The 8,533-nt window shown below is 57.2% G+C and overlaps 1 pseudogene; it reads right to left on the bottom strand.

Moving 5' to 3' along the window:
* LOC115295399 overlaps window positions 1-5,317 on the bottom strand; it is a 10,761-nt pseudogene extending 5,444 nt beyond the window's left edge.
* Window positions 5,318-8,533: the final 3,216 nt, after the last annotated feature.

Raw genomic sequence — 8,533 nt, 5'->3', positions numbered from 1 at the left:
ACATGTCCAGGGGAGGAAGATATCGGGAGCTCTCACCATGCAGGCCGTGCCCAGGCTGCTAGAGGCCCCGCACCTGGCCCCCTGCTGGGTGACACAGAGCTCCTGTCCCACTGCGGGCTCGGCCACTGGTTTGCTTTGGCCAACGGGATGTTAGCAGACATGGGGACCCTGCTGGCCCTGAGGGGATGGCTGAGAGGAGGCTGCCTGCCGGCAGAGCCCAACCTGGCTGCCGGGCACCCTCGGTGATCCACAGTGCAAGAAAGGTGACTTATTGGGTAACACTTGGTTCCCTACCAAGAATTACTCCAGCAGGAGTGAGGGGATAGGTGAGAAGAACATTAACAACTTGCCTACGAAATACAGTTGTTTCAGAAATCACTCCCCGAGTGGAGATATGAAAGGAAAAACATCTCAGACAAGTTCGGGAGTTGAGAACACAAACAGGCCATCACAGACGGGTAAGGACTGAGGAGGAAACAAAAAATTTCACAATGGTCGTCAGGCACCAAAGGCCAGGGATGAAGCCGACAAATGGGCACCACAGTGGGAGGTGACAGCAGGAAGCGTCAGCTGTCTGAACCCTCGGGCCTCACCACCGTCAGAGGCGCCCACCTGACCCTTCGGGCATGAGCTCCGGAGGCCAGCACAGAAGCAGCTCCAGCAGCAGAGCGGAATCAGGCCTCAGGCAGCATCCACGGTGAGCCACTCAGTGGGAGGCGGGTGCAGGGTGGACAGAGGAGCCAATCCCCCAAAGGGGTAATAGGATGAGGGCTCCCTGTCCCGGAGCACCACCTACAGGGAGCCCCGCTGGGAGGCGGAGGACCCTCCCCCCTGCACCACACAGGCTGGCCTGGTACTCACACTGCCCTGCCTGCTGCTGAGGGGCGCAGAGCTCTTCTGCCGAAGGAACCCCCGGGCTCCTCGGAGCACGGCTGGCTGCGTCTGCTCCAGGGTGGCCTTCAGAGGGTGGAACAGGGACACAGGGCCCATCTGTACAAGGGACGCAAAGAAGAAGAGCTCTAGGCTGAGGCAGGTCCTCAGAAAGCTGTCGTGACCCCACAGCATGGTGTTGTGGCTCCTTCTGCCTGAGCCCCAGCCCTGCACAGGAGGCAGGCTTACTCCCACCCTGGCCTGTGAGTGGCTTCAGGAAGGTAATTTCACTTTTTGCAGCCTCAGCTTCCCTACCAACAAAATCTGGAGTCTACATCCAATTACAATGGGTAAAAAGATCTCACCTCATCATCAAAGTGGACTGACAGAGGCGGCAGGATCCCCAGATTAAGCAGAATTCTGAGATTTCAGGGCTGTGGGGTGGGGGTATGTGTATCCAACAGACAGGAGAGCGGAAGGTGGTACCGTGGGCACAGATACTTCCCATCCCAAGGTGGGTGAATGTCCCTGTAAGCTCCGGACACCAGATGGACACTTTCTAGACACACAGCCTACATGGGGTCACTGATATTTTGGCTGTGCGGGAAAGTTGTTATCTTTGAAGGATGACATTGGGAAGATGGGCCCCCAAACCAGCCCAGTCAGGGTCATGAGTGGAATAAGTCAGGACCCATCAGTTTAAATATCTCTGGTCCCTGCCTGTGTGGAGTTACCTCCCCAAGCCTCCTCCTCAAGTATTCTTCAAACTTCTTTCTTTTACCACTTAAAAAAAGTGGTATCTCTGGGGGAATCTGTTCTCAACCCCTTGTCATCTGTTCCTGAACACCAGCTCTCCACGTCAGGGGGTCCCCAGTACCACCCAGAGACCAGCCATTGGGAAGTACACAGGCTGTATGGGACTTCTGACTTTGGGGCCAGAGAGCCGAGGCCGCTGTGAAAACCTCTCATCTTCCTTTTCCCACTGTGCAATCTCCAAGAAGGGGGTGGGTTCCCTCAGCTGTCAAACAACTGAGGGGCCAGCCCCTCAGATTTACTTCTTGGAAATCTTGGAAGCAGGTACCTGGGATAGGCCTCCAGTGGCCTGGTGAATCTGGTCTCTGGTGGTCTTGTTCTGTTTGTAGAAGTCGAATATCATCATAGCTGCATAGATTTTGCCCATTGTCATCTCGTCACCTGGAGAAAGAGAAAACAGGGATGGAATCTAAAGGAGGAAGGCAGGGGGGAGTGTGCTGAAGAAACAGCCCCACCATGAGGACTCCTGGACACACTCAGGCAGAGAAGCACAGGGCTTGGCCAAAGTTGCATGGTCCCAATGTGGTGCCTCATGACACGGAGCACATACCCCCTGGAGCTGCACTGACTGTCCCCACAGGGCCCTCAATCTCCCCACAAAAGAGTGGATGTGGAGTTTAATCTTCAAGCACCTTATCCTTTTTGGCATCTCTGACTGCAGGATTCTCCCTGCTTTTCTCTGGATTTTTTGAAGTATATCCCCCACCAGGAATGGGGGTGACTGTGGTCAGAGAATAAATCCGAGGACCCCCTCCACAGCCCTGTGCACTGGCTTATAAGACCATTTTCCCTGCAGGTGGAAACTAAGTCTAGATTATCTACAAGGCTGCCCTGGCCCAGGCCTCCCAGCTCCGCCTCTGGGTTGGACCCAATTGGGGGTGAGGAGGGGGAATTCCCTGCCCTCACTTAACGTTTATGAGGTGGCACCGGTAAATCCAGGGTCTTCTGGGGCAGACTGGCCCACACGGAGGAAATCTCCTTCCGTAACTCTGCGTCACACTGATGCTGCTCTGTGCCAGCTACAATGGGGCAAGGGTGCGGAGGGGAATAAAGATGTAAGGAGCTGTCCCATGGGCCCCTCAGGGGCGCAGGCCGAGCTGGGGCAGGCAGGGAGAGGTGTGGTGTAGGGGTGAAGTGGGGCAAGCACAGTGCCAGGAGAAAGGCCAAGCGGGAAGAAACACCGCCGTGGTGGCTGTCAGAGCTCCCCCTGATGGAAACCTGCCTAGAGACAGAGGCGCATGTGTGTGCGGGCCCTGGGAGCAGACACGGAATTTGGTGGCAGTCCAGCCATTCGTCCAATCACGCGTCCACCCATTCAGAACTACTCAGGGAACAACCCACATGCCAGGTACTGGTCTAGCTGATGGAACAAAAATGAAAGAGCTGCCCTTGTGGCTTGATGTGGCATTAATCAACAATAAAGTGGCAGTAACTTACAATCCAGTATGTTGAGTGCAGAAAAGGCCAAGGAGGGAGGGATTTTGGATACGGTAGTCAGGAAAGGTCTCATGAGAAGGTGGAGCGTGTGTAAGACCCTGTAGGCAGGAAGGGATGAGGAAGTGCAAAGCCCTTAGTGTGCTACATAGTGAGCCAGGACAGCCTCAGTCACAGCCGGGATCTGCCACTGGCCAAACAAGTCATTCCAGACGTCAGAACAAGGTCACTGTCTTTGATCTCCTCCCCAACGGCCAAGTTGGAAGGAGCACAGTATTCTGTGTGGTGGCCCAAAGGCACCATGGCCTCTGGCCCCACAGCAGCAGGGGCCAGGAGAGCAGCTCAGACCTCAAGGCAGAACCTGCCCCTGAGGGTCCAGGCCATGAGCAGGAGTGGAGGAGAAGCTTCCTAGAGTCCCATCACTGCAAAGTGACCAGCCCAGCAATCCTGGGGCCTCTGGCGTCCAGATGGGTCAGGAGACTGGAGCTCCAGCAGCTCTTGATGAAGCAGACAAGAGAAGAGGGGACCGCACACCTCCTGCCACTCCTGCAGGCACGGACCCCTGCTCCCCTCCACAGCTCTCCACCAAGTGCCGTACTGTACAGACCCGGCGGCCTCAGGCAGGGCCGGCTCTGCAGCGGCCTTGACTCCGGATGAGCAGATACCAGCCCCGCTGTCCACAGAGAGACACGCCAGGGTCTGCACGGCCCAAGGTCTCGGGTAGGGAGCTGCCTGCTGTGCATGGCTTGGGGATCTGGAGAAGCAGCCCCTGGCAGCGGCTCCCCACAAGAAGCCCAGCCTCTGAGGCCAGACAAACAGTCACTATGGCACTGAGCCAGGCATGGGATGAGCCCTGAGAAGGCAAAGCTGATGCCCTGGAGATGCTAAGAAGCCAGTGTCAGGTGTGGGTGCCCACTGACCTGAGCAGAAGAACCCGCCCCTGCCAGGCCTAAATGACGGCCGCCGGGTCCTGGCGGTGCAGAGCAGCGAGGGTGAGGGGCGGCACAGAAGCTACACCCTGCACCCGAGTCCAGCTCGGAAGGCCCCAGCAACCTGCAAAGATCCAAATCTCCTGGCCCCCGAGTCCCTGAGCCTCTCCACAGGAGGTCACAGAGGCACCTGCTCCTGCCCCTTAGGCCACCCCACAGAGAGAGGCCAGGTCCTTGATGAGGCCAGGCCTTGACGAGGCCAAGGAGACAGGACTCCCAGCTGCCCACAATATAGCCCTTGGACCTCCAGCCGCCCAGGCACCGATCTCGCCCCCAGGAGATCCAAGTGAGGGTGCTGCAAGGAAGTGGCACACAGGCTTCCAGTAAGGAGGCTCTCTCAGAGAAAGAGAGCAGTTGGACAAAGAAACCCCCCACTGGCCCTGCTGCCCTTTCACTCTCCTGAGGAACAGACCCCCTCGACTTCAGATGCTCAACGGCCCCCCCGCCCCAGGCCAAGAAGAGGTGTTCAGTCACTCACTCCGGCACCGTTCACTCCACTAACCGGCACCGGGGATCTCTGGAGCATCTGAGGAGACAGAGCTGACCCCTCTCTCCAGGAATTCACACTCCAAAGGGGAGCCGACGCCGAGAATTTAAAGTGTTCTGTGAAGAGGACGGTGTGCTGGGGGGACAGAGGGACAGAGCAGAGGCAGGTCAACCCTGTCCCGGGAGACCAGGGGGCTCACAGGATGACAAAGCCCAACAGCCAGCTGCGGAGCCGAGCATGGCATGACCTCCTTCCCTCCTCACCATTCGAGCCTCAGTCTGGGGGTTCCGGGGGTGCCCTGGGGGTGGCTCCTGGGGGGACCAGCGGCCAAGGTGCACAGAACCCATGCTCCTCAGGGTGGCTCGTCTCAGGCTGGGGTCCCCTAGAGAGCTCCAGTGAAGCCAGTCGTGGTGGGATCGCCCTCTCCCTCTGGCACTGCCTCTCCCTCTTGCAAACACCTGCCTACCTGGCGGGATCAGCCTTCGTCGGCTCCAGCTCAGCTGCCAAGAACAGAGTGCAGGGCACGGAGCAGAGGTGGCCCACCTAGCATATACTCACTTTTCTCGCCAGCCATTTTCCCTAGGTACTGCCAAAAGGACTCGGAAATTCCCAGGGAACCACAGAGAAGACCCAACAACAAGGGGGAAGATGGTTGGCCAGGGAGGCCCTTGGCCTGGGCCAGCACCTGGGCACTCTCAGCCCCGTGCTCCCGCACAGCAGACATGCCACCAGGCCATGATGGCTGTCTCCTGCCCATTCGGGGGGGCCGATCCCACAACACTGACTGGGCACCACCGGCTTCCTCCATGGGAAAGAAAGGGCTGGCTAGGGAGCCTCAGGGAACAGGCGCACCGCAGGCCAAGTCGAGGAAGCCCCATCTCCCTGGTCCCTACCCAACCCCCAGGGGTGAGGAACTAATATGAAGAAAAGGAACCAAGAGAGAATCTTAAACAGGTTCCACACTGAGCACAGAGCCCAACTTGGGCCACGACCCTGAGATCGCGACCTGAGCGAAAACCAAGAGTCCAATGCTTTACAGACTGAGCCCCTCAGGTGTCTCCACCATCTGCTTCTGAACTCGGCTCCCCCAGGGACTTGGGCCAGACCACCTCCTAGAATGGACCATCACCCAACAGGATGGTTCAGTACAAGTCTGGGAAACTGTAGCCTGGCGTCCCACCCCACAGCCACCCCCATCCGTATTTTCAAGGAGCCTGCAGAGCCATCAGAGTCTAGAGCTCAGAAGAACCTTCCAGAGCTGCCCAAGCTCCTGCTTCGAGATGCCCAGGCTCAGTGGTCTGAAAGAGGGGAGTGTGGCTGGTCCTCCAGGGGCCACGATTGGGACCTTGGAGGGCTCTCCTCTGGAAACAAATCAACAGTCTTGCCACCTCAGTGCGACAGCAGGCACACAGGGCTCCCGGGACAAGAGCGAGGCCCTTGTGAGAGCGCCCCACAGGCCCGTGTCCGCATCAGCCCTGGACGCCAGGCAGGGTGAGTGCCAGGGAATAGGAAGGTGAGGCTCTGACTGCAGAACAGAAACCGCTAGTGAGCCTCCATCTTTAGAGCCCCTGTGAGTGGGACAACAGAGCGAGACCGGCCTCCCTGGGGCCTGCAGAGCTCTAGGGCGTGAAGGGTGGTCCTGGAAGGTCAGCCCTGGTCCCAGGATAGGGGCAACGGGCCTCAGCCACCCCAGTTCCTCTCTTCCTTTACTCCTGGGAACTGTAGCCAGGACCAGGAGAAGTCAGGACTCAGACCCCTGAGGGCTGTCCTTAGGCCCACAGGCAAGTCAGCCTTAGAAACAGACACACTCAGATTCCAAAAGCAAAAAGCAGAATGAAAACAGCCCAAAAGAGGGCTAAAGGCCTGGACTCTCTCCCCTCAGGAGTCCAAGGAGGGGCTGCAGCCTCACTGAAGATGGAAATGAGGGGTAAGTGCCCTGTTCCATGGGTCTGAAGCCCTTCCAAGGGAGGACTCAGGTCCATCCGCTCTCCACACCTACCTCCCCCCAGGGTGCCCTGGACCCTCATCATTTCCCACCACACCAACAGATCAACTAGGCCTCCTGGAACCTGGGAAGGGGAGCTCAGGCCCCAGCAGACGCCCTTGGGGGCACTTTGCTCAGTGCAGGCGTCCTACCCAGGGCATTCCAAGGCTGCAGACCAGAGGCAGCTCGGGAAGAGATGAGAGGGAGGCCCAGGCTGCAGCTACGTCCACAGCGCTGTGGTGAGCCACTGCGGCTGGTCGCAGTGAACCAGAGCCACGCAGAGCATGTTCAGGGCCAACACACACAGCACCGCCCAGCAGAAGCTCTGTGCCTTCACCACACAGCGGATGAAAAACCGAAACATCTTCTCCTTCCTGCAGAAGGATGACCAACTCTCTGTCTTCCCACTCTGAGGCTGGCATGGGCGAAGGGGGATCCTGGGGGAACAAGGAACTCACTGATGATGTGCAGACACCACCAGGCCCCAGACACACTCCTTCTATGGACGTGTGCTCCACGACACAGCCTTGAGGACATGCTTCCACTCCCATCTCAAACATAGATCTCCCGCCTGAAAACATCTTCAAGGACACTTGCCCCTCAGGACTAGCTTGAGGCCACGGTTTTGTTCAGACCCATGTGTGCTCCTGGCATTTAGCGAATTACCCCTTCACTGGGTCCTGACCCCACTCCCATCTCACAGATGAGGGAGCCCAGAGCCTTGGTGGTCTCCATGGTTCCCAGGCTCCAGATGGTCCCCAGCACCCTGAGCACAGTCCCGATGCCCCAACCACCCCAACTCCTCCAGGGGCCCCGGGGGGCCATGCAGCATCTGGCCCTCCCTCTGGCTTCAACTCAAGGATCAACAATACTCGGTACCTATTTCTAAGTTCCCGGGAATGCAGCCAAGCTCCTTGGTTTACGTCTGGTCCATGGCTGCTGTGCAGGTGCAGAGGCAGAGGGGAGTGTGTCTGGCCCACAAAGCCCAGTGGACTCTCTGGAGCATCTGCACACGAAGCTGTGGCGCCTCTCCCCTGTCTCCATGCACACCCCACCTCTGCTCCACTGTGACGGTGTGAAATGCTGCCCAACGCTGCTCTCTGGCCACAGCTGGCTGCTTCTCAGCCCCATGCCTAGGCTTTGAGGTCACCTCCACAAAACACCCTTCTCTGGGCACCCCATCCAAAATCAGCGCCCCGACGATAATCGTGGCCACGGACCGTCTGCCCCAGCAGATGACTAATTATCACACTGTCAAACTCCTACTGAATCATCCCAAGGAGGAATTAAGGAACCAAGTGGGAAAAAAACTTTATACCACAGACATGGAAAACCTAGCCCCTAAAAATGATACAATGTTGATGAAGAAATTGAATTAAACACAAATAAATGAAATGATACTATGTGCTCATGGATTATAAAAATGAATAATATAAAAACCCATCTTACTAAAAAGTGACTTACAGATTCAATGTAATCCCCCCTGGTTGACATTCTGGGAACATTTTGCACAGAACTAGAAGAATCCTTAAAGCTGCATGTGTAAGGTTTGATAGATGGAGGCAGAGGCGAGAGGAAAGAGAGAGACCAAGTTATGGAGACAAGAAGGCCTTTATCGGAGTCTGCAATACCTGGGTGAGGCTCCGTGACTCTGGAGCGGGGAGTCAGGGAAGTCGCGCCTGGTATGGGAGAGCAAGGTATAAAGTTTTATGGGTGCAAAAGTTCTGGGTTTGAGCTCAGGTGGGCTGATAGCCAAGTAGGGGCATCTTTGGACGGTGGCAGGACTCAACTGGCTGTTCACTTTGGTGGAGTAGGGGATGCTGGAATTCCATGGTGAAGCATTCCAGTTTGAGACAGTCCAGATTGGAGAGTGGGGGTCGTGAGTCCCTGGTGGTGCCTGGAACTATTATCTGACCCACAATAAAAAGGCCGCTGGTGCTTTTCAAATGGCTCGGG

Source organism: Suricata suricatta, chromosome 7 (genome assembly GCF_006229205.1).
Source record: "Suricata suricatta isolate VVHF042 chromosome 7, meerkat_22Aug2017_6uvM2_HiC, whole genome shotgun sequence".
In the NCBI taxonomy this organism is placed as follows: domain Eukaryota; kingdom Metazoa; phylum Chordata; class Mammalia; order Carnivora; family Herpestidae; genus Suricata; species Suricata suricatta.
The sequence above is the reverse complement of the archived record's forward strand: the minus strand, read 5'-3'. Positions and strand labels throughout refer to the sequence as shown.